The sequence below is a fragment of the Ruditapes philippinarum genome, unplaced genomic scaffold (genome assembly GCF_026571515.1).
Source record: "Ruditapes philippinarum isolate M1 unplaced genomic scaffold, ASM2657151v2 ctg4373_1_1_1_1, whole genome shotgun sequence".
NCBI lineage: Eukaryota > Metazoa > Mollusca > Bivalvia > Venerida > Veneridae > Ruditapes > Ruditapes philippinarum.
Window position 1 is genome coordinate 1 of NW_026861960.1, and position 27,978 is coordinate 27,978.

The window sequence follows — 27,978 nt, forward strand, 5'->3', positions numbered from 1 at the left end:
ATATACCTACACACAATTTTATAATTGACCGATTTTGGTGCTACATAATGAATCTCGTAAGTGCCCGTCATTTCTATCTTTGATTTTGTGTCGATCAACTCGCCCTTGTCATTTCTGAGATCCGCAATCACAGGATCAGATCCACTTACTCTTGGGTTTCCATGGTAAACCACTGTTGTTATGGTAACACATGATTTTAGATGTGTAATTGCTTTACCAATCTTTGCCGAACAAAGCGCTGGGAATGTTGTACTGACTTTTACGCGACCTAGATTATTCAAAGCATTTGAAATATCTCTAAAAGCGGAGTTTGTGCTTGTATTCATAGCGCATGAAACTATTTTCACGTGGCTCAGACAACGTGCTAGTGGAATCAAGTTTTTCATTTAGGTCACTGATCTTTTTAGTTATGTTACGCACATTCAACCTGATACTGCAATCCATCACATTCACCTTGAACTTTTTGTTTTTCTGACTGGATCAAATCAAGCTGTTCTTTCAATATAGTTTTTTTTCCTCACGAATCTTTCGCACCATGGCTAAGCAATCTTGTCTCCTTTTATCAACCAAAGCTATCACATCTTGAAAGGAACGGTTAATATTTTCCATGGTGCGTTCCACAGAGTTCTCCAGCTGATGAGCTTCAGTGGAAACATTGTCAAACGCATTGTTCAGATTTTTAATACACAAATGGGCCTTATATAGCAAGATTTCTGACATACGCTTAATCGCTATGGAGAATGGAATGACAGTATGTTCACTGGCTCCCCGTCCATTATGCTCCTCTCCGGTACACTGTACGCAGAAGACCGAATCACAGGACTCACAGAAAAGTAGTTCCTCTGCCGCGTGTACAGAGCATTTGGGGATGACATCACGACGCTGTCGAGACATTAGGTCTAAAAGTTGATTGACTATAAAGCTTGCTGGGAAAGATATGACTCCACCTCTAGGAATACCTGCAACAAATCAATACACACATTTATATTGACATGAATTTCTCTCGTCTATAAAAGGTCTTTATTAATACAACTTCCAAAGCAAATAGAAACATGACACATTCTATACATGCAGGTAAAATCCCACATCATACCTTTATACAATGGCATGAAAAGTACAAAATTTAATATAACCTTAAACAAATCTAGAATAATTCAGTAATGTGCAAAACTTATTTTTTAACTGAATATTACGATGAAGTTTCATCAAATACTATATGAAATTTAAGTATTATTATGAAACAACAGACATTACCCTTTTTTCTTATATGAAAGCCTAAATAAAGATAAGTTTAAATTATAATTGAAAACTTCTTTCCCAAGTCACACAATCTATCAAATGGTAACAGCTGTGTCTTAATTAATAAAACCTAATAAATAAAACAACAAACAACTTTCATTATTTGAAAAATGGAGAAAAAAATGACAGATTAAGGACTTTTTGAAAAATTACTTTCATTTACGTTTTCTTTTTTAAGTATTGAAAAACGACTGCAAAAAATCTATTGCATTTTTCTCAATTATTTCCATCTATGTGATTTCTTTTTTCAATTTAGTTTGATTTAATGTTGAACCAACACAAATAGGTCAGATGACCATTTTGTCTTTACTAACAATAAATTAACTAATATTGAGCTATTGTTATATAACTAGCAGCTGTAATCTACATGTAGCTCAATATCCTATTATCATTATAAATTTTTCAGTGCAAAAAATTATTAATTTTTTGTTATTTTTGGAAAAGACCCCTTTTTATAGTATTGAAAAATGTGTAATTGTCATTTGTGTTATTTCCATGCAGTTCTTAAATGATCATAGACTACAAAGATCAACAATGCAGCTTATTCAATTGACATGTTGTGTTATTCCCATGGAATTATATCTTAAGATCTATGATATCTATATAGTATAACTCCACCATGATACCATAGACTGGCATAGAGAGCCAGTTGAAATCATATCTGTTAAAGCAGCCTCCAGTTTTTCTACAGCTTAAATAAGTTATTTTCAGATAATCGTTTCATAAAATTTTCAAAAAAAAGTATTAAGGTGGAAAATGAAATTTGTCGATGATAAAATAAATAAACAATAAGGAATTCCCTCAATACCTCTAATCTACCGGTCTAAGAGCTCTCTATATTTAAATTAGTTAAAGGGATGATGCGTTTCTTGATCTTCTATTTTTAGAAAAGAAAGTCACCAACGCGTTATAAATAGCTCTTGGGACATTGTTGCAAAGAGGGCTAATTAACATCGTTATGATGCACTTTTCCAAGATAAAATTACTGAAACACTTAGTTTGAAACAACACAGCATTGTTTTTCCAACAAAAAATAATATCTGAAGGCCGCTTTAAATGAATTTTTTATAAATTCTTTGCATACACGGTATTGGTATTTCCCGGGAATTTTCAATTATGTAGCCGTCATCTTATGTAATAATGGGAAATTCTCTTGCATTGCCATCAAGGTCTTCAGAGAGCAAGATGTCATATTATATGTTCATTTTTTTTTTTTACATCAAGACATTTATTCAGAGGGGACTGCTTTTCTTGTCTGCTACAAAAATGTATCATCCGATCAGATGCAGCGAAACTTGTCTAGAACAGCTAGGATTTAACAGTCAAGGAAATTTAACTGATACATAACTCCAATGTGACTGGTCTGTTTAAATTATACGTCTCAAATATCACTTTAAGCTTTAATATGTCTTTTTCAGGACTCACTCAGTCATCAATTATTGACTTATGTATGCCATTAGAAAAGAACAGAGCCATCCTAAATGTCTACCTATCCTGAGCAAAATTCACTTCATATTAACAATGACTCTAAATTGTAGCATTTTAAATTTCTGTAAAAATCGTAATTCAAGGCAGTGGGCAAATTCATTACCCAAATTTAGGCGTGTAAAAGATTAAAGTCAAATCTAAAATAATACTCACCTATAGTTTCACGGCATATAGGACACCTAAACGTTCCTGTGTCGTGTATTTGTGTATCGACGATTCTCTCTAGGCAGTTTTTACACACAGTATGTGAGCAGGGTAGTAGTTTTGGGTGGTGTTCGTTACTGTCATACACACAGAGACACGTGCCGCATGTCAGGAAACTGTCGTTAAAGTCCTCATAGTTGATAGACACAGTCTCTACAAGAGTTGAGCTCATCATAGCTAAAAATAGAAACATAATAAAATTAAATTAATCAAGATTTAACCAATCATATGACCAAAGTATATTACAAGAATAGCTGAGCAAAAGCTAGTCTAGCTAGCTGTTACAACTACCAAGCACTATGACTAGACTTATAATAGATTTATTGTGTGCCAAATTTTTTATATTTTGAAATTGAAATCCATTAACTTTGACAGCTCCAGTTTGATAGGAGTAAAGTTTTAATTTTAAGTACATGTATTTTTAATGCCTATCTTACTATTTATAGTAACAAAATTCAGCTGATTTCCAGGTCATTATGGCCAGATCCTGGTCGTTATTTAATTTCAGCCACCTTGCTACACCACTTTTTTTTCCATAATGGGCAAGTGAATTCAGCGCACATACAAAAACTTTTCAAGATGGCTGCTGCCATTAAATGAACTGTGCAGTCACTTGCAAACAAAATTGCAAACAATTTTTTATTTTATTTAGATGACATAATGAACAGTGCAGACCATGATCAGGCAATAGAGATTAGCAAACTGATCTTGGTCTGAAATGGCTGCAAATTAGGTAACTAAGAATCTGTTGCCGCCAGCAGGCTAAAAGTTTAAAAGTAAGGCTGGGTGCAGGTATTAGGTTCAAGTCTATAAGCATTTAGCATTAAGTAAGCCCACATTAACTATTCTTCTATAAGCTGCCCTCCTCATACAAATAAGAAAATCTTTTAAATATAAACATCGCAACATTTTAAGGGTACGTACTTTGGAAACAGGTGTTCTCAATACTGACAACTCAGCCTCCACAATTTGGTTATAAAAGAAACAAACATAAATTTCTAACGAAAAATAAAATACAATATATGTTAATCAACATGTTACTATAAAATATATAACAAATCAAAATTACTGCACTATATTATGGCGACTCATTATTTATTTATAATCTGTTCCTCCATGATTTGTGTTGGAAAAAAAAACTTTGTCTATTGTCTTCACTTGATGATTTCACATTTAGTTTCCTTCTTTCTGTTTGTTTCAAATTTCAATCTGATTTTAACATGTAGACATTGTTACAGTTATAAGTGTGACACATGCATTATAAACATAAACCTTGTTATCAATACAATGCCATCACAGTAAAACATAATGCATGTAATGTTGACATTGTTAAATTAAAATAAAAAACTTCCTCGTTTTTCTTATTATAGCATTTTCCTTGTTTTATAGCATTTTTTCTCTATATTTCTCACACTTCCTGCAGTCTTGAGGATAAAGCTAAAAACAATCATGAATAAGTTAAAGATATGACGAATAATTATCACAAAGGGCAAAGGTATTCTTTCTTTTTTCGAAAATTATTTTTGTTGGGCTATTGGTTATTATTGTTATATTCTGACATTACTGGAAGAAGTCACTAAATTAAGGGTTCCCTAATCTTTGACATTATTTTTATTTTATTATTTTAAGCACAAACATGCACCTGAGTAAAACCATCAACTTTCATTAAGTAAAACTAGGTCATTTTAATATCTTCAGCCCTGGACTTTGAAATGGACATCCCTTAGAGTTAAACAACTCTAAGATTTAAATTTAAAGCAAACAAGTCCAATCAATACGAAAGTTCAAAAGAGTAAAAATTCCATTTAAATAATTATGCTGAAATTTAATTAACAAAACATATTTTAACTTCCTTTAAAACAACTTGAAAATTTGGCATGAAACTAGTCGATCTGCAGAAAATGTTACAAATATGAAACATACACCCTCCAACTATTGCAAAATTTCTATACGATGTTTTACATCAATTTTGATGGATTATCTTCAGACTGTGACAAGGTATGACACTGAAGGTGTGTGATCAGGTCAAAATAAACATAAATTTTTCACTAGACACAGTTAATTAACTAATTATCAATTTATCAATCCTGATGTCACAGGTAATTTAGATCCCAGTAACATTTATAGATTATTTAATGACTATCAAGTAGCAATTTCAATTCAAAAAATGAAATATGAGGTATTTGGGATAATTTCAGTGAATTTTTGCACTTAAATCACAAATCTCTCCTTTCACTACAGAAACTTCCCAAATATTCCTTGTAATAAACCAACAGTCCATTTAAGACCATAACAAAATTAATAATTACTTGAAATTAAAATCTAAAATCTTTTTATGGAAATCTAAAGGCAATGACTTAGACAACAGACTTTAACTCTCAAATATTAAGAATATTTTGGGTTTTTCCAAGCTTATCCGGGTATACATAACAGTAATAGCTTGGAAAAACAGTGAAACAGGTAGTGTACTTTCATGCTTTCATGATCCATGATGTTTGTATAGGGGGTGGGGTGTGGAGGGTGGCAGCATTTGCTTGAAAACACCCACATTTGCCAAGTAATGCCCAGATAATAACTATTTATTTATATAATTTATGTGCCAGATTATATAACAAAAGTTTTCAATGGATTGAGTACCTTAAGGTGCAGTTATTCTATATCCTTTTCATTACAAAGGTACTTTGATCAGGTAACCTGAGCCCTGATATTCATACTATAAATATGAACTGCATAATGATAATCATAATATTATTCAAGTATAGTATTATAATCTGTAATGATGTCATATTTATTTTATCATGTTACAAATTTTGAATATCAGTATAGAATTGTCATTGACAAAAAATGTACATTCTTCCTAATTGGCAATTTTCCAGCTTTTACAGGTGGTGGCGTGACACTTCTTTAATTCCCCCATTGATGCCCTTAAAGCATTGAGGAGAATTATAAAACCCTATGACAGCAAGGGATATTCAAACCTAAAGCAGAGAGGGGGATTCAAGCCCACAACTGAAGAAGGGATAAAACCCACAGCAGTCAGAGGATTCAAACCTAAAGCAGAGAGGGGGATTCAAGCCCACAATGACATAGAGAGGGATTTAAGTTTTAAAAAACTTATATCTGCATTGTGGATACAATATATTTAATTTACATTGTATCCACAATATATATTTAATTTACATTGTAAGTCTAAACAAGGGTGCCATAGTCACAAAATACGCCCGTTTACGAAAAAGCTTTAGATGGAGATGGGGGCATTATGGATAAGTGTTATCTAGCAAGCAAGTTTTTATTCTTGGCACTGTGTTGTTAAATGAACCTTAAAACAAATCAATAGGGAAGATATGCACAGAATGTGTGACCTTGACCTTGGTCGCAGGGACCTGAATTTTATGCACGGCACTCAGCCTCACAATGATGAACATTTGTGCCAAATTATATTGAAATCCCTCTATGCATGTAGAAGTTTTGCTCCAGACAAGTGTTTTTCTATGAGCTCTAACTGTGACCTTCACTTTGACCTAGAGACTTGGTTTATGTGCAGGGCACTACATCTCATGGTGGTGAACAATTCTATAAAAGTAACATTAAAATTCCTCCATGCATGTAGAAAATATGCTCCGGACAAACATCTGGATATTTAATCATCTCCAGTGACCTTGACCTTGCAAATATTAACCTAAATTAAATGTGTAACACCTGTAGTCATGATAGTTACCATTTGTGCTACAATCCATCAATAAATGATGACTAAAATGGTCCCTATAACCATCATTCAAATTTTTATCTGAACTTTGACCTCTATGTGTAACCTTGACTTTGGTCGCAGGGATCTGAATTTTGCATGCGACACTCAGCCTCACAATGGTGAACATTTGTGCCAAGTTATATTGAAAACCCCCTATGAATGTAGAAGTTTTGCTCCGGACAAGCGTTTTTCAATGAGCTCTAAGTGTGACCTTGACCTTTGACCTGGAGACCTGGATCATGCATGGAGCAATACATATCATGGTGGTGAGCATTTCCATAAAGTATTATAAAAATTCTTCCATACATGTAGGATATATGCTCCAGACAAAATCTGGATATTTCACCATCTTTAGTGACCTTGACCTTGCATATATTGACCTAAAGTACATGTGTCACAGCCGTAGTCATTGTAATGACCCATTTGTGTTACAATCCCTCAATAAATGATGATTAAATCGTCCCTATACACATCTTCATATTTTTATCTTTTTTAAACGGGCGTATAAAAAGTACATGTAATTTAATAACTAAAAAATTCTGATTTAAGATTTTATTCTAGGGAAATACATTTCATTACAATTCTTAATCTTTGAATGAGCTGAACTGATATTTACTTGAAAAATTAAAATAATTAAATTTCTATGAGAAAGTATTTACATTTGATAAGGTAATTACTGTATGATCTTTATGAACAAATACCAAGTCTACAGAACACCATAGTTATCACAGTTAAGTATCTTGACCAATGAATGAAACATGTGTAAATAAATGTTACATTCTTAACAACATACTCAAGTCCAAGAAAGAGGATTATTTCATGCCCTTTGATTAAATTCTATTTTTAGAAAATAGATCAAGGGGAGTAATTGTGTAAGTCATTTATGAACAAAGTAATAACTTTGTTGTCTCCCTTTGATTAAATTCTATTTACAAAATCTGGATATTTCATCATCTTTAGTGACCTTGACCTTGTATATATTGACCTAAATTATATGTATCACAGCCATAGTCTTGATAATGACCATTTGTGTTACAATCCTCAATAAATGATGACTAAATGGTCCATATACACATCTTCATATTTTTATCTGAACTTTGACCTCTATGTGTGACCTTGACCTTGGCCGCAAGGACCTGAATCTTGCACGCGACACACTCCGCCTCACAATGGTGAACATTTGTGCCAAGTAATATTGAAATCCCTCTATACATGTGGAAGTTTTTTGCTCCGGACAAGCATTTTTCAATGAGCTCTAAGTGTGACCTTGACCTTTGACCTAGAGAGACCTGGTTCATGTGCGCGCACTGCTCCTCATAGTGGTGAACATTTATATGAAGTTTTCATTAAAATCCCTCCATACATGTAGGAGATATGCTCCGGACAAAAATTGACGCCGCCCGCCCGCCCGCCCGACCGCCGCCGCCCGCCCGACGACCGCCCGCCCCCCGCCAGGGGCGTTCCCATAATACGTCCCCGTTTTTCAAAACGGGCGTATAAAAAAAACAAAAATTAATCTCATGCTTTTAAAGATCACAAAATCACTTATAATTATTTCAGTAATTCCCATTGTTTTTTAAAAAGACTATGTCGAAATTATTCTTACATATTCAGCTAATTTAAACATAACAACATCACAATATCGTGTCAAAAATCATATTCTTACACATACAATTAATTTAAACATCTTAACAACATCACAATATTCTCTAATCCTGCATGAAACTGATGAATTCAACAGAAACTCTGGCCTAGTTTCCTACAATATTACAGGTTACATAAACATCAATGAAGTAAAAGCTTGTGAACTGGTCAAACCATCATCTGACCAGTCCCACAACAGTAATTAAACAAGGAACATCGCAATGCGATGCAACCAGGTTTTCAGCAAAATATTTCACAGAAGCTTTGTCATGAAGGGGCATTTGTTTTTAATTGAACTTTTAGGAGGAATTATGGCTTTTTTAATATTCCTCAAACAAAAATGATTGAGAAATTTTATGTTGTCTATTCGCCTTTTTTTCCCAAATATTTTAGAAAGGTAAACAGTACTTTATTTTTGCTTAATTTTTGCATTTTTGCGTCTCTTGTCATTTTCTTTTGTCAACAATATTGGCGTGTGGTGTTTTGTGCGATATCAAAAAAGTATGTAAAAAAATACTTGAATGATGTCTTGGAAGAAACATGGGAATTTAGTGAGCGCCAGGGCACTTGATGACAAAGCTTCTGTGAAAGTTTGGTCAAAATCCATTGAGAAATGTAGGAGAAGTTGCGCACTGTAGAAATTGTTCACTATATATTCTGTATAAGGAAAAAATTATACAAAGGGCCATAATTCGGTCAAATATTATCCAATCACAAAACCCGACAATATGTGCCAGGCACTTGATAACAAAGCTTCTAAGAAAGTTTGGTCAAAATCCATTGAGAAATGTAGGAGGAGTTGAGCACAGAAGAAATTGTTCTCTATATATTCTGTATAAGGAAAAAAATATACAAAGGGCCATAATTAGGTCAAATATTATCCAATCACAAAAACCCCGACAATATGTGCCAGGCACTTGATAACAAAGCTTCTAAGAAAGTTTGGTCAAAATCCGTTGAGAAATGTAGGAGTTGCGCACAGAAGAAATTGTTCACTATATATTCTATATAAGGAAAAAAAACAAAGGGCCATAATTAGGTCAAATATTATACCAATTGCAAAACCCTGGCAATATGTGACAGGGCACTTGATGACAAAGCTTCTGAGAAAGTTTGGTCAAAATCCGTTGAGAAATGTAGGAGGAGTTGCGCACAGAAGAAATTGTTCACTATATATTCTATATAAGGAAAAAAACAAAGGGCCATAATTAGGTCAAATATTATCTAATCGCAAAACCCCGACAATATGCGCCAGGGCACTTGATGACAAAGCTTCTGTGAAAGTTTGGTCAAAATCCGTTGAGAAATGTAGGAGGAGTTGCGCACAGAAGAAATTGTTCACTATATATTCTATATAAGGAAAAAAAACAAAGGGCCATAATTAGGTCAAATATATACCAATTGCAAAACCCTGGCAATATGTGACAGGGCACTTGATGACAAAGCTTCTGAGAAAGTTTGGTCAAAATCCGTTGAGAAATGTAGGAGGAGTTGCGCACAGAAGAAATTGTTCACTATATATATTTTATATAAGGAAAAAAAACAAAGGGCCATAATTAGGTCAAATATTATCTAATCGCAAAACCCGACAATATGCGCCAGGGCACTTGATGACAAAGCTTCTGTGAAAGTTTGGTCAAAATCCGTTGAGAAATGTAGGAGGAGTTGCGCATAGAAGAAATTGTTCACTATATATTCTATATAAGGAAAAAAAAACAAAGGGCCATAATTAGGTCAAATATATACCAATTGCAAAACCCTGGCAATATGTGACAGGGCAACTTGATGACAAAGCTTCTGAGAAAGTTTGGTCAAAATCCGTTGAGAAATGTAGGAGGAGTTGCGCACAGAAGAAATTGTTCACTATATATTTTATATAAGGAAAAAAAACAAAGGGCCATAATTAGGTCAAATATTATCTAATCGCAAAACCCCGACAATATGGGCCAGGGCACTTGATGACAAAGCTTCTGTGAAAGTTTGGTCAAAATCCGTTGAGAAATGTAGGAGGAGTTGCGCACAGAAGAAATTGTTCACTATATATTCTATATAAGGAAAAAAAACAAAGGGCCATAATTAGGTCAAATATATACCAATTGCAAAACCCTGGCAATATGTGACAGGGCACTTGATGACAAAGCTTCTGAGAAAGTTTGGTCAAAATCCGTTGAGAAATGTAGGAGGAGTTGCGCACAGAAGAAATTGTTCACTATATATTTATATAAGGAAAAAAAAACAAAGGGCCATAATTAGGTCAAATATTATCTAATCGCAAAACCCGACAATATGCGCCAGGGCACTTGATGACAAAGCTTCTGTGAAAGTTTGGTCAAAATCCGTTGAGAAATGTAGGAGGAGTTGCGCACAGAAGAAATTGTTCACTATATATTCTATATAAGGAAAAAAACAAAGGGCCATAATTAGGTCAAATATATACCAATTGCAAAACCCTGGCAATATGTGACAGGGCACTTGATGACAAAGCTTCTGAGAAAGTTTGGTCAAAATCCGTTGAGAAATGTAGGAGGAGTTGCGCACAGAAGAAATTGTTCACTATATATTTTATAAAGGAAAAAAAACAAAGGGCCATAATTAGGTCAAATATTATCTAATCGCAAAACCCCGACAATATGCGCCAGGGCACTTGATGACAAAGCTTCTGTGAAAGTTTGGTCAAAATCCGTTGAGAAATGTAGGAGGAGTTGCGCACAGAAGAAATTGTTTACGCCCGCCCGCCCGCCCGTCCGCCCATCCGCCCGCGCCGCCCGCCCGCCGACATACCTCAATCTAATAACCAGTTTTTTTCCTTCGGAAAACCTGGTTAAAAACCTGGTTAATGATGCCTGATGCCAAAAATTACATTAATTAATTGATGTAATACTTTGACCTCCATTATGACCTAATTGCCACATGGTACAAAATTATCAAACTTGGCAAATAAAATTCATTATCTAGGAATTAATAATATTAAACATATAGAATGGCTTTCTGGGTACCGCTTTACACAGTAGCAAACAGGGCTACTAAAAACAACTATTATAAACTACAACATTCCTTAATCTTTCTCGAAGGATTTGAGCCCATAGACGTGAAGCCAAAGTGAACAAAACCGCTAGATCATGGAATCCAACCTTTTCTCCTTTTTTTTTGTTCATTGAGATCGGGATCAATAAGACTTTTTATATCAACCTGAACACATAATTATACCATATTCCTTGCTTTATTCTCTCAGTTCAAAAAGTTTGCTTTCATGAACTAAAATTAACCTTAACTTAGAAACAATGCCAAATAATTAATCATTAATGACATTCCCAATATATCAAATTTCCAAAAAGCATGGTAAGTCAATATGTAATAAGACAATGTATTAAATAGATTTATAATAACACAGATATCATTTGACAGTACATATATGTCATAAACTAAAACAATTGACTGAAGGTACATTTTTGCCTTACATTTGTATTTAGTTAATCTATCAAACTTTTACAATGTTTTTTTTGAAGTGACAAAATGTTTTCAACACCACCAACTCACAAAATAGTGTGGGGAGGGATATTTTCAACAGTCCTTTTGTGTGGGGGGATACAAAACAGCTGTGATCTAAACATCTGTCTTTTAAGTGTTGACAATCCAATTTTGAATTAAAGTCAAAGAGTCCAAGCACCCAGTATTTTCCCCTGGGTTAAAGAGTTTACCTGGGTTAAAATCAAGAGGTGCATTTATACCAGAGACATCTTGATAAAATACTTATGTATCTTGATAAAATACTTACAAAGACTAATGTTTCCACCCCCTCCATTCCCCACACCCCTTCAATTTAATACATTATAGTGCATAATTTATTTAGAATGTATCATAATGTATTTTGATAACTTCCTAATGTATTTTGATATTTTGAATACTTAAGTGCCAATTAATGTATCAATGCCCATATCACAAACAAAATCACCACATTTAGTACAGTAGTTCTAAAATCAATACAACACTATCTCCTGCAGTGCCTCTATTCCTAGCTACCAGTAAATGTTCAAAGTAAATAATTTATAGAAATTTGAAACCATCTAATTAAGGTAGCTCCCTCAGAGTTAACCATGTCTCACATATCACAGGTAAAATGTACCATTTATATATAATCTTCTAACAGAGACTCTGAGTATTGTTGTGTGTGTGGGGGGGCATATTATTATTTTAATCTATAAATTCATACACAATTTATAACAGCAATATAAATTCATAGGAAGACATTTTATATTTACATGTGACATTTTCAAAAAAAAATTAAAACATTTGTGTATATATATTTATTAAAAAATTCTTAACTAATAATTGTATTTGCTATTTAAATTTAAAATTCACAGTCCACTATTTAACTCTGTTATAATCCAGAAAATTAATGCAGTCCCTTTCAGAATGTCTTTATTCATGATATTGAAGTGAATTATTCAAGTTTACTGCACGTAACTTAATATCCAATATTTCCATATTATTATAATATACAATTGCATAAATCTGCATTATATACTCTAAAATATTCATTATTTCTTACTATTGTGAAAAACCTGAAAAATTTTCAATCAAGTACCACAACACTTTTCAACAATACAACAGCAATCAATGAAATATGAGGAAATAACTTACAAAATATTAAGATCTATACTGTATCCATGTCTTATACGAAGTTGTATATCCAACAAATAGTTTGTCAAAATTTTATAGTAAAGCACCACAGTCCTAGGGGTTGTGCCCTTATCTTTAATTCAACAAAAGTGGCCCACAAGCCGGATAATCTGTACCAAAAACTCAAATTAAATAATTTCCTGGTTAATTCAAAAGCCCGTTAATTTTAAAAGCCGGTGATTAGATTGGGTTTAAACTGTTAATGGGTCATAAATAAGGATTTATCAGCTATATATAAACCTAGCCGAGATAAACTTCCTGGCAAATAATCCTGCAGTACAATAGCGTTACACCCCGATACACCATGGTCATAAATTTCCCCAAAACTATGCACTTAACACTTCAGCAATACATCCATACATCAAACAAGTTGTTTACAATTTTCAGTCTACGTTTAACTGATAAACAAACTTAACTTAAGTGTCAATATCGATGTCAATATCGTTCTATGACTTATTAGGTAATTAAATGACTTTGTAGAAAAGAATGTGCAGATATAAATGATAATATATGGGAAACCCTAGTATATCAATATCACTGATTTAAATAGTCAGTATATTGAGGTAGAGCAAAGAAATACAACTGAAAGATTTGAAATATTTTCTCTTTTTTTCAAAAGAAACAATATAAACAAGAAACATGGCAATGCCATGAAACCAGGTTTTCAATTATCACCATTGTAGATAAATATGTTGTATTTGAAATACAAATACAAGCAACAAACAATGTAACTATGTGCAATGTAAAACATGAATAATGTAGGAGGAATTGCCACTGAAGAAGTGTTCACTATAATATTATGTATAAGGAAAAAAACAAAGTGCCATAATTAGGTCAAAAACTATCCAATCACAAAACCCCGACAATATGTGCCAGGGTGCTTGATGACAAAGCTTCTGTGAAAGTTTGAACAAAATCCGTTGAGAAATGTAGGACGAGTTCAGCACAGAAGAATTTGTTCACTATAATTATATTGATAATTCTGTATAATGAAAAACAAGTTACAAAGTAGACATGAAATAATATATCATATCTTTTTTAAATTACCTCCAAAGATGATATGACCTTTGACTGCCAAATCAAGTTAAAATCATGTAAACAGGATTTTCAATGTTAATGTCACTGTGACCTTGACCTTGGAGCCAGCCATGCGGAACATGCGTTCTGCACGTCATCTTGATGTGGTAAACATTTGTCTGAAGTTTCATCAAAATTCTTCAAAGGGTTGAAGAGTTACAGAGCGGACAGGATTTTCAATGTTAATGTCACTGTGACCTTGACCTTGGAGCCAGCCATGCGGAACATGCGTTCTGCACGTCATCTTGATGTGGTAAACATTTGTCTGAAGTTTCATCAAAATTCTTCAAAGGGTTGAAGAGTTACAGAGCGGACACAATTTCAAGTTAAAATCATGTAAACAGGATTTTCAATGTTAATGTCACTGTGACCTTGACCTTGGAGCCAGCCATGCGGAACATGCGTTCTGCACGTCATCTTGATGTGGTAAACATTTGTCTGAAGTTTCATCAAAATTCTTCAAAGGGTTGAAGAGTTACAGAGCGGACAGGATTTTCAATGTTAATGTCACTGTGACCTTGACCTTGGAGCCAGCCATGCGGAACATGCGTTCTGCACGTCATCTTGATGTGGTAAACATTTGTCTGAAGTTTCATCAAAATTCTTCAAAGGGTTGAAGAGTTACAGAGCGGACACAATTTCAAGTTAAAATCATGTAAACAGGATTTTCAATGTTAATGTCACTGTGACCTTGACCTTGGAGCCAGCCATGCGGAACATGCGTTCTGCACGTCATCTTGATGTGGTAAACATTTGTCTGAAGTTTCATCAAAATTCTTCAAAGGGTTGAAGAGTTACAGAGCGGACACAATTTCAAGTTAAAATCATGTAAACAGGATTTCAATGTTAATGTCACTGTGACCTTGACCTTGGAGCCAGCCATGCGGAACATGCGTTCTGCACGTCATCTTGATGTGGTAAACATTTGTCTGAAGTTTCATCAAAATTCTTCAAAGGGTTGAAGAGTTACAGAGCGGACAGGATTTTCAATGTTAATGTCACTGTGACCTTGACCTTGGAGCCAGCCATGCGGAACATGCGTTCTGCACGTCATCTTGATGTGGTAAACATTTGTCTGAAGTTTTCATCAAAATTCTTCAAAGGGTTGAAGAGTTACAGAGCGGACACAATTTCAAGTTAAAATCATGTAAACAGGATTTTCAATGTTAATGTCACTGTGACCTTGACCTTGGAGCCAGCCATGCGGAACATGCGTTCTGCACGTCATCTTGATGTGGTAAACATTTGTCTGAAGTTTCATCAAAATTCTTCAAAGGGTTGAAAAGTTACAGAGCGGACAGGATTTTCAATGTTAATGTCACTGTGACCTTGACCTTGGAGCCAGCCATGCGGAACATGCGTTCTGCACGTCATCTTGATGTGGTAAACATTTGTCTGAAGTTTCATCAAAATTCTTCAAAGGGTTGAAGAGTTACAGAGCGGACACAATTTTGTTTGACGCCCGCCCATCCGCCCATCCGCCCAACCGCCCATCCGCCCATCCGCCCATCCGCCCGCCATACCCCAATCTAATAACCAGGATTTTCAAAATTGAAAACCTGGTTAATAACATGTCCAACAAAAAGAAGGGAAAGTCCTACAACTACATGACTTTTTCTTTTACAAAATTTAACTGGCTACTCAGGCTTGAATTCACATTTTGTTCTTTAAACTATAATAAGTTAAATAAAATTATTGAGTGTTTTTATAATATAAGTAAGCATTAAATTTTACAAAATGGAGTGTTTATATATAAGTAAGCATTAAATTTTACAAAATCAAACTGGTCAACAGCAGCACAACCAATTTAAATTTGCAAAGACTTCCTGATAATGAACACACTATCAAATTTACAATTCAATTTAGATTTTGGAATTATTTTACAAGATTTACGAAACTGAAAATCTGAAATTCGAGCCCATTAACCAAAAGTTACTCATTAAATGTGTTATGTTCCATTTGAAATACTGTATCAATCCTATACGACAAAAAAATAATTTCAAACACCACAGCTCTGTACCAAAAAAAACAACTCCCTTTAAAAACTTAAATTCATTTAATACATAAAAAATTTGAAAAATGACTTTTTTCTGTAACCCATTTCATTATTTCAGATCAATGTTGATATTTGCAGAGCTGATTACACACAGGAAAGATTAATTAAATAACACCATGTGTACATTTTCACTGATAACATTTTCACTTTGACCTGGTCACTCTGGCAACACATGGTACTCTTATATTTCCATTAATTTAAACATCAATCTATTAAACTATCTCCTGACATTGACTTCACTTTCAATGTTTAACTAAGCTTCCACTTTAGAAATCCTTTTACATTACTTTCATCACTATATTCCATAATACCTATTTAATTTGATTAAAAATAATAAATTGTGATGTAATTACTTCCCTTTATTCTTTAAAAAATAATCAAACAATATTACTTCCCTTTATTCCGAAGAAATTTTCAAAAATTTGAATTGAGAAAATTTGCCTTCTTTTGCCAAATCAAAAAAACTGAACAGAGAAATGAAGGCTTTATGTGGTTTAATTAGTCTGAACAAAATGCTTTTTTACACCTATAACCATCAACATTATTATGCAACCAAAATACATTTTATAAAACACCAGTTTTACCCAAACAAGTGTGCAGATTGCTTACACTAGGAAATGATCAAATTTCAAGTGTCTTCTCTGTTTTCACCTGAAAAAGATTGGTCTGTATAAAAGTTTTTAAAGAAAATTTAATTTCTATGAAATTATTAGTTAATACCTAGATTGAGAAATTACTTATGTAATGTTTATAAATATCTAATTATGTGCATGTGCCATACCAAAAAGCCTTGTGAATTTAAATGTGTTCTAGAAATAATTCTGTTTGAAATATTTTAAGAACAAAGTTGTTAATTGTTGAACTATTCCAACAACAAAAGTGGTGATTGGTTAAAATACTAGTATTTGAACTACAAAGTTGGTGATTGGTTGAACTATTTCAAGAACAAAGGTGGTGAATGGTTAAAATATTTCACCTACATTCAGGTAGTGATTGGTTGAACTATTTCAAGAACAAAGGTAGTGATTGGTTAATGAGTCAACTCTATTCTGACTAAAGTTTAAAAGGTCGTACCATGTAGGGTCAATCACTGTCATATAGCATTGTAAAACTGTAAAACTGTAAACAAGAAAAGGAAGCATTTTTATCACACACAAAAATACACTAACAATGTTCAAGGTACTCATTCACATTGTGGGTAAAATTATTTTTATCTCGTATAATTATATTCAGTAATATTCTTACGGCCAAAATTATAAAATCATAAACTTCCAATTATTTTGTCATTTGTAACACCAAATTACTTGTAATTATTAACTTTTAAGATCTAACCAAACACTAACCAAACACTAATTCATTTGTAAAAAAAAAAAAATTTCAAAAAAGATTCAAGTATTTTTACTGAGCTCAAAATTATGCTCATACAATTCTTTTCATCTTGACTATTTCAAAATTTCAATTTTTTTGAATAATTTCCAACATAGTGTGAATGAGTTCCTTTAAATGCAACCAAAAATCAAAATAAAGCAAGAAAAGCAATTTTAACATTACAATATGTACAGTTGTTGGTTTCGTTTCTTTATTTTTGTTACACCTTAGACAAATATGAGCTATAGAAAGTGCCATTTATGGGTGTTTCCACTTTAGGACAATTCTTTTAAAATCATGCAGTTTTGTTTAATGATTTATAGAAATATTAATGTCTGCTTTAATTTCAGGCAAGTTCATTACCAAAATATTCTTCTACCACCATATCATCAAAATGTTTTCTTGGATTTTTATCTTTGGTAATTGGGTTTTACATAATGCACCAACACAGTATTGGGATATACTTATCAGAAAAGAAAACATTAGCTGAATAAATTATACATATATATATAATATACTAAACACTGTATCTCTGTCTTTTAACCAATTAATCAGTTGCTTAAACGCTTCATTGGATTTAAAGTGTTCAACTTAATTTTTGCACAAAGCCAATAATTCTTTCATTTTCTGGTAATAAAACTTGAATATGGTTGAGAAAACAAACATCAACATTGGGAAGTTTGTCAATAAAGCTGACAAGACCTCCATCAATTATTCATAAAATAGATAAAACAGAACAGTGTTCAAGTGCCTATCATATCTTTTACTCCAGTTTCATTAATTGGAAAATTTCGTTCCATAGCAGATTTATTATAGCATGGTGTGCCATTAATTCATGGCATAAAAGTGAAATAATTTGTCTCCATAAAGATATATAATTGACATAATGGATAAAGACTTAATTGTCATTTATAGTTCTCTTATTTTTCTTCATAAAGATATATAATTATATAATTAATAGCCAATTAACCCTTATGTTCTGTTCAATTAATCTTCAATGGACATGCATTTACATTGTTCAGTTTCCATAATAAAAGTCAAATTAATAAATTAATTAGAACAGTCCATTTTAGATACAACACAGAAACCTTATTAAGAAAGAAGCGGTGACAAAATTCAACATGTTTACAGAATTTCAAGAAAAATCAGCGTAGAGGCTCTTAAATTTCATTACATACAATCTACCACATACCTTATATCACATACATTCTATCACATACATATCTCACATACCTGATATCACATACATCTATAACATACCTTATATCACATACATCTATCACATAACTTATATCACATAATTCTTATACCACATACCTTATATCACATAATTCTATCAATACCTAATATCACATACATTTTTATCACATATAGTCTATAACATATCTTATATCACATACATCTGTCACATACCTTATATCACATACATTCTATCACATACCTTATATCACATACATTCTATCACATACATTCTATCACATACATTCTATCACATACATATCTCACATAGCTGATATCACATACATCTATAACATACTTATATCACATATATTCTATCACATACATTCTATCACATACCTAATATCACATACATTCTATCACATATATATCTCACATACATTCTATCACAAACATACTATCACATACCTTATATCACATATATTCTATCACATACATTCTATCACATACCTTATATCACATACATTCTATCACATACATATCTCACATACCTGATATCACATACATCTATAACATACCTTATATCACATACATCTATCACATAACTTATATCACATAATTCTTATACCACATACCTTATATCACATAATTCTATCAATACCTAATATCACATACATTTTTATCACATATAGTCTATAACATATCTTATATCACATACATCTGTCACATACCTTATATCACATACATTCTATCACATACCTTATATCACATATAGATTCTATCACATACATTCTATCACATACCTAATATCACATACGTTCTATTACATATCTTATAACACATACATATCTCACATATCTAATATCACATACATCTGTCAAATACCTTATATCACATACACCTGTCACATACCTTATATCACATAAATATGTCACACACCTTATATCAATTAGCTTATTTATCTGTCACATATACCTGAACAATATGTAACATAAATCTATCAAATATTAAAATTATAAACACCTTAAATATTATATCAAAATAACATGTCACATACCATTCAGTCACATACCTTATGTCACATTTCTTTGAATCATCACATTACCTCCACACAATGCCTTAAACTCACACAAGACAAGATGGAGAGAAAAATGCTGACTCAGATCACAAAGTAAACAGTCCAAATGTAGAGAGAAAAAAACATGACTTTTCACTGCAAAGCATACTAAATAATTCCTTAGTTTATATGGTGGTATTGGACATCTGCCCAATCAAATTAATACATAGGATTCCTTATCTCCTGGGCTTGCTTCCTGCCTCACAACAGACTATGAGCCGGAATCAATAAATTACTGATTACAGTCTCAAAGTTTGATAAGAGGTATTGGGACAATTTTTCTGCCCGAAAGGTGATCATTCTTCTGAGAAAAGCTCAGAAATAAGGTGATTTCTTTCCTGATATAATACCAGAGGACTTCCAGGTTGTCTACAAGGCAATAAATAACTCTGCTTTCCCATTTTACAAAGTATTTGATGAGAGAGTTTGTTGCCTTCTAGAGGTTTTAAGTCATATATCTACAGGTGTTCCATTTAGCTTGGTTGTTTCATAATATTTGTTGTTGTTTTTTCTTGTTTATTTGGTTGTTTTTTTTTCTGTTTTTGTTTGTTTGTTTGTTTTTTGTTGTTGTTGTTTTTTTGTGTTTTTTTTTTTTTTTTTTTTTGGGGGGGGGGGGGGGGGAAATGAGGGTTGTTACATTTTACATCACACAAATACTCACACACAGTCAATGCCATATGATGGCTGGTGCTTATACCTCTGTGCACAGGCTAGTGGAGCAAACAATGTTCCATTAGCTACTGGAATAGCTTCCTCACATGAAGCAAGCCAAAGACCCTGGTGGTATTTCAACCAACAACAGTGAGAGGCTAGTGAGTTGAAAGTAAACAACCTTTAAACCTCAGTCATAGAGACCTTTCATTACAAATAGCAAGCCAGTTTAAAATATTATGAATCCAAAATTGTTTAAGATATTGATTCATAGAGATTCGAACCCGAGGCAATAAGGGTATTATTAATAGGGTTCAATCCTGTAAAGCAGCAAAAGCAGTTTCAATGGTACGGGAAGGGTGTTAGACTTTTCTCAGTGCTTAATGGTAAGAAAAAGGGGCACAACTCTGTAAAACGGTAACTTAGCATACTGGGATTTATGCCCGTCAACATAGATTATCACAAAAAACAAGTTTGTGAAGTTTCAGCCAATTAGCTTCAATAGCTTTAATGAGATACTTAAAACTTGCATGCAAAAACCTAACAAAACTGTAACACACATTCTAATGAGGGGTGAGTAAAATAGCTCTTCCTATTCTTCGAATAAGTTGAAAATTAAGAATTATATATATATAAAAATCCTTATACTTTTTTAATGATCAAAATTTTTTAATGTCCTGTCACAAATCAATACAGTTGCAGACAGTTTCTATTTACCTTTTTTTTCAAACCAAATATACATAAACTTGCATTTGTGGTACTGTATTATATTCAGACAAAATTTTCGATAATTTTCCAATTACGATCTCGGTCAATAACCTGGCAACATTGCCAGCTTAGAATAACAATCCAAAAACAAAACATTACATCAAATTTTAGTCTCCTCAAATAAGACGTTTAATCAATAAAACAATATCCTGGCACCGCTGTCTTTGCAAAACAGAACATATCTGCCATGGATCAAAATACTAATCTATATATAATTGTCAATAATTTATCATTTATATATTGTCACAACTTGAAATGTTTAGTTTAATGTTTCCACGGCAAAAAGGAAAATATTGCTGCTTAAGGAATTTATCAAAAAGGAAATAATATATTATAGCACGTCCTTAATAGATATATCCATTATACAATATAGATTTGTCTACTAAAAGGTTTCTTACTTTTTATATGAAAAGAACCCATATAAATTCTTATTCATATACATTTTTACTCAATATAGGAATATATATACTGCATGTTTGTAATGTTGCTTTTCATTGGATAATCACAACATTTATATAGTATTATATACACAGCTGCTGTCAATTTATGAAAAAATCTTACTTTTTTATTGAAAAAGGAAGTTTGCTGTATTTTAAATTTGTTATAAATATTCCTAACAAAATATATCAGAGAGTTTATAAATGGTTGTTTGCAACATCATTACCTATAAAACAATTACATGGCTTGATTTTCTATATAAAGTACTCAAGGGCTGCAAGTGTCAAGGGCAGCATGGTTTAAACTTATATTTCTTAGTATTATACAGTCATGTGTAGTATTACAAACAGGTTCGACAAAGGGGTATAATTCAGTAAGAATCCAAGCTAGAGTTATGGATCTTGGACAGTGGCCTAAAGACAATGCCAAGCAAATTTTTTTATACCTTCTGAGAGATATTAAGCAACAGCAAAACCAACTACCAATACCACACTCAATAGTAATAAATATTTCAAAATATGTACCCACTGAATAGAGACCAATGCACACCATGGCAGCACAGGTATACTGGTGGAAACTGTAACCAATTGTAGACTAACAGTTGAATAACATCATCACCAAGAGGAGTAGATCCTTGAAGAGCCTCACTTAATTCTTTTGATGTTTATTCAAAACAGGGAGGACAAAATGATATTATATAAGCATAGTAGACAAACTGATATCATCAAAACCAATTTGCTATGTCATATATGCACCACACAAACACCTGGGACTTGAACCAGTCGTGATGTGAGAGATCTAACATGATTTTCCTCCTCCAAGGAAATCATGCATGCAACAAATTGTCCCTAAAGATGATTTTATCTTACAGAATGGAATTGTCTGAGACATTGTTGTATGACAGCAGTGATAAATCAGTACACACAAGGACAGAAATTCACCAGAAATTATTGTACTTGTATTATTGATTGTTACATGAATGATAGCATCCTTATAAATATTATGCAAAGCTTAGAAAATTCCGCGAGTCTTAAAACATAGAGACTTTAAAGGTTTAATGCATTGCGCATTTTCAAATGTGGATTATAAAATGTCTGTAAGTGATCATAGATAGAAGGGAAACCCAAGGTTATAGTCTTAACAGCAACACTTAGACCGTAGATAAATACATGTAGCACATAATGATCTTATAACAATTGTTGTGACGCATCAAACCAATGAAATATCAAAGAAAAAAATAGAAGTGCCATTTAACTCACTAAAACCAGATGTTATAAAATTACACTATCAATTGGAAATTGTGTTTTTATCTGGACATCTTCAACAAACCCCCCCCTTCCCCCCCCCCCCAAGCAATCCAGCCAGTGTCTTAATGAAGAAAAATAGCTTCATGCACTCAATCCTCAAGTGTCATTAAAGAGCATTAAAGGAAATATGGTCAGCTTGGGGCTCGAAACCATGCTCCCTCAGGATTCAGAGTTGGGCACCTTAAACACTTAGCTCACCCTCATGGTTACAATAATGTACCACCATCAAACAATCTTTTAAAGCTATAAGACAAAATCTTCTTGTTTCCTGGGAGATGTTCTCTTTAAAGATCAACACAGATTTTCAGGAGCTCTAAAACCTGATATTATCTGGCTTGGCTTATCAGCAGTTTATAGAATATCTCTCATTTAGATTAACAGGCTGTTGGATTCTTTGGGAACTGTTTGCCATGTTGATTTACCATTGGCATTTTCCGAAATGCTAACTTGCTGATTTATATGCAAGTAAGAATGTTATAAGAATATTATATTTTCTTATATTATGTTCATTACTTACTGAAATTATACAACTGCATTTACATGTAGTTTTCATGTTTAGAGGATACAGGGGCTGGGATTTTAGTCAAAACAATTCATGTTTGGAGGCTAGGGGGTGGGGATTTAGTGATAACATACTGTTAAGGTTTACACTGATGCCTTTCAAGATATAGATATATACAGACTTCAATAGAAAGTAAAGAAAATGTTAGCACTAAATTCCTCCAATTAATTCCAGCCGGCTTACACAATAAAATGTTAACTAAATATGTATCTGAACTTACTGACTGTTATAATAAACCTTCTTACTAATTAGCTGGTATCCAAAAATCAAAAGAAAAATCGTGGTAGCAACTAGTGCCAAAAGGTTATCTGCACAATTAAGACAATAATTCCTGGTACAAATTAAGACCTAATGACGCATATAAAACAGGTGTTTGGGAGTAATTAACTGATGAACTCCATCTTTTTCTTCTCCTTTTTTGATTCCCAAGAAAGTTTTTACTGAAATTTTATATCTTGTTATCATATTGATAGACTGGAAACTTTACATAGAACACATGCCCCCTGAACAATTAATATGATGTTTGAATTCTAATGATTCCAGCTTGAGTTGCTTAACTAAGCTTTTACCATGTTAAATATCTTAAAATTGGTTAAGTCAATTTTTCAATCTTGAAAAAAAAAATTAATGACTTTTAGGGAAAATTTGAAAATATATACTGACTGAAAAATAATAAATTGTATAAACTTTAAAGGTCACTTTTCTCACATTCTGCCATAGATGCCTCCACTTAAATTGAGAGGAAGTGATAAGACCCTTTCAAAAACTTTACTTTATTATTCAAGTTGTCTCTAAATGGTTTTTCTTTCTTCTAACTATAAATTCTTCCTTATTCATATATAAAATCACTTGATCAAACAATTAAGTGAAACAGAAATGTGACGGATGTTGCATTGTATTCATTATCTCTCATGTACAGACTCAATCAAACCGAGTCTGCAATTCTTATGTAATTTTGTTGTGATTAATGCTTCCAAGGGATCTGACTTTGTTTCCAGATTTTTTTGCAATCAATATATCAATTTATTTACAGAATGCTGAAATTGAACATTTTTTCGAAGGGGTAGGAGGTCTTTAATCCAAGAGAAAAACTTTACACCATCATTACTGTCACACAAATTTTTTATTATCTTGTAAAATCTAAACAAAACTTCAAAGGCTAAACTTGCCTCAGAAATAGTCAACAAACATACAAATGTACAAGATAATATAGAATTTGTCACACAAGTGCAGTAATGGGCTTACTCCTATTGAAGTTTAATGAGAGTTAACCCATTAATGCACTAAGGCAACAAATTAATCATCAAAACATACCAATCAAACTCTAATAAGATCATTATAATGTCAGGAAATAATATAGCATCTAAATTATACATGATGCAACATCCTTTAAAGCAGCACGACTCCAGATGAGCAAAAATATTTCAAGAAAATCAATATTGAGAAAAATTTACTAAAATCTTAAGAAAGGTAAAACATCCAAGATCTAAGTTATATTTTACAAGTAATATGCAGCTTTAAGACTGATTTTGTAGTATTTTATCACCGTATTTCTAATGTGTTACTTATTATAATGTTGTTAAAAAGCTGTTTTTGCATATGTTGGCCACTTTTTGGTATTTTTCTTGGATTGCAAGTGCCGATTGCAATATGTAAATTGCTTTATTAAATGTTCACCTCTCAATATTTTACTTTTAAATACATGTCCAAAATTTGCCTTAAAAAAAGCCAACGGACTTTATGTAATTCAAGATCAAACTGCACACAGGCTCTCTGCTATTGCATGGCTGCATGATTTAAATTCCCTGATTATCACCATGAATTGATAGTGGATTAATTAACATTTCAGAAAATGGAAGAAGAGTAACGGTTTTAAATTATATATTCTAAGCACGGAAAATGAATATCATAAAAAATACCTGATGCAAAATCCTGTACTATTCATATTTTCAAGCACACACAAAAAAAATTGAATAACACCCACCAATATGATCATAAATAACACAACAGTTATTACAGTAATCTATTTCTCACCAACAAGCAGAATCAGCCCATCTTACCTGCCCATTACTTATCCCATCAATGAGCTGTCAAAAACTGCGAATACACTAAAACTTCCACATTCTATACAGTATCTATCACAGCTGTTTTCTAAAGAAATCCCACAGTGCCAAAATTTTAACTTCTTTTCTAGATCCTCCAAAATTTCTTGACCTTACTTTTATGCAATCTGATTTTAAAGTTTTTCTGTTCTGATAAATCTTTCAGAAAGCCTAAATGCTTATCAGTACCTGTGGAAGGATTCTGATATATCACTGAATAAATATCTACCAATATTTTGTTACATTTTCATCTTATTTAACAGTGTAATTCATGCTTCTGATGATCAGTCTTTATGCTTATGAAAGCCTGATGGCTTATCAGTAACTTTTGATATAGAGATAGGTAGGAAAAACCTATTGAAATCAATTATTTTCTGTCATGACCTTAGGTAAAGCAATCCTGCTTGAAGGTTGTGATAAACTTATGCTTGTCAAAAGCCTGTTTGGGCTTATCAGCACTATTGGAGCCTATTCAAACAAGTAGATGATACCTCAAACCTTACCTTAGCATCCTTTATCTTCCATTAAAGTTAAATAAACAATCAGGCAATTATTTTTTGTGCAATTCTGACAGAAAAACCATGATAATGAACTCTTTGAAAATTTTCTCATAAAGTAAACATGTCAAAAAATATCATTTTTCTATCTTAAAAAAGATGTGCATCACAGAACTGCTGTAAAAAAGGTGCACTTCCTGTTGAACTTGATTAAAAACTAGAACTTAATCAGAATATGTTCTGCTGTTTCTATTCAGCAAGGCACTATGGTATTTAGTCTACAAACTGTAATTTAGCATCAATAATTTCAACATCCTGTCTACTGATAAACACTCTAATTACTTTGAGCACTTGTTTTACCCCATAAAAAATGCTCCACTTTTTTTCTTCTTTTTTTACATCAACAATAAAAATCGAACTATTTATGATCTTAACTGTGAAAATCTTCATTTTATTTTTTTATTTTTAGTTTTATCTTAAAAATCCTAATATATTTATTTTCCGTGACAGTTTCATAAATATATAAAAAAAATTTTAAATAAAATTTTGTTTTATTATCAATAAAAACATTCAAAATTTTGATAAAATTACCTGATACAATTTTTTCTGTTGACATAGAAAAAAACAATATATCAATATATCAACTCCACTTCCAAGCTGAAAATCCTCTAGAACAATGTACATGTCATTTTTAATTTATATCGCCTGAGTATGACGCATATACATTATTGTCGGAAAAAACCACTACATTAAGCTTTTAAAGAATTAGTATAAAAAATTCCCTTTTTCATTAAACTTGTTCAGAATCTCAATATATCATCTCATTATGTAGTCAAGTTCAATCATGAACAAGTGCAAAGATTTAAACATTAACAGCAGATAAAAATACACACTGCACATACATCCTGCCATTTCTCATTAAACTAATACGCTGATTCATGACACAAATGTGATCACTTATAAAATGCCAGCTTTCAGAAATACTTTTTCTCAAAGACAAAAGACGACTATATAAAAGCCCAACAGAATAAATATTACAAAATAATGCTTTTGTAAAAACAGGAAAAGGGGAAGTCAAAGAACTTAATATGAGAATGTTTAATGTAAAAATGCAGTCCTATCAATTGTAACTGTAAATCCTTAGTCAGTTTCTCAGCCAGTTTGTCATCCATTCAGCAGACTGCATGGGATATTTTCATCTGCCACAGTGGAGAGGAGGAGCGGGAATCCACAGGGTATAATGGAGTTACTTTTAAGTGGGGACTTATTATCTGATTGTCTCCACAAGGTGCGGTTCAATTCTGATAACTGCGACTGATGCAAAAATATTCAAGAAAAAAGATCACCTATTTGATAATTAACAAAAGCACTGCATGAAGTATTTATACCACTTGTCTATTAAAAATTCAAAGTTATAAAATTTTAGAGCCATAACTCAAAATAAATTGCTATCAGTTAATTGCCCCTTGTCCAACATTTACTTAACCATGTCATGATAAGCCAATATTCCAAGTTTCATGTTAATACCTTTTAAAATGTTTGAATAATGGTCACTCTACATTAAAGTTTTTGCACAACAACAAAAAGTCAGCAGCAACACTGCAGTGATTGTTATAGCTCTACTTTTTCTACAACAACAACACACTTGACTTTTTCTACAACAACAACAACACTGCACAATCGTAATTATAATCTTGACTTTTTCTTTGAAACCCAAACTTACACCAAATTCACATGAAGTTGATCAAGTTTGCATAAAAATGAAACCTTAGTCTACTTTACTCTGAATTAAA

At 32.4% G+C, this 27,978-nt stretch overlaps 1 pseudogene; it reads right to left on the reverse strand.

Moving 5' to 3' along the window:
* Positions 1-10: 10 nt before the first annotated feature.
* LOC132717468 (tripartite motif-containing protein 2-like) lies at positions 11-27,005 on the reverse strand (annotated as a pseudogene).
* Between the last annotated feature and the right edge of the window lie 973 nt (positions 27,006-27,978).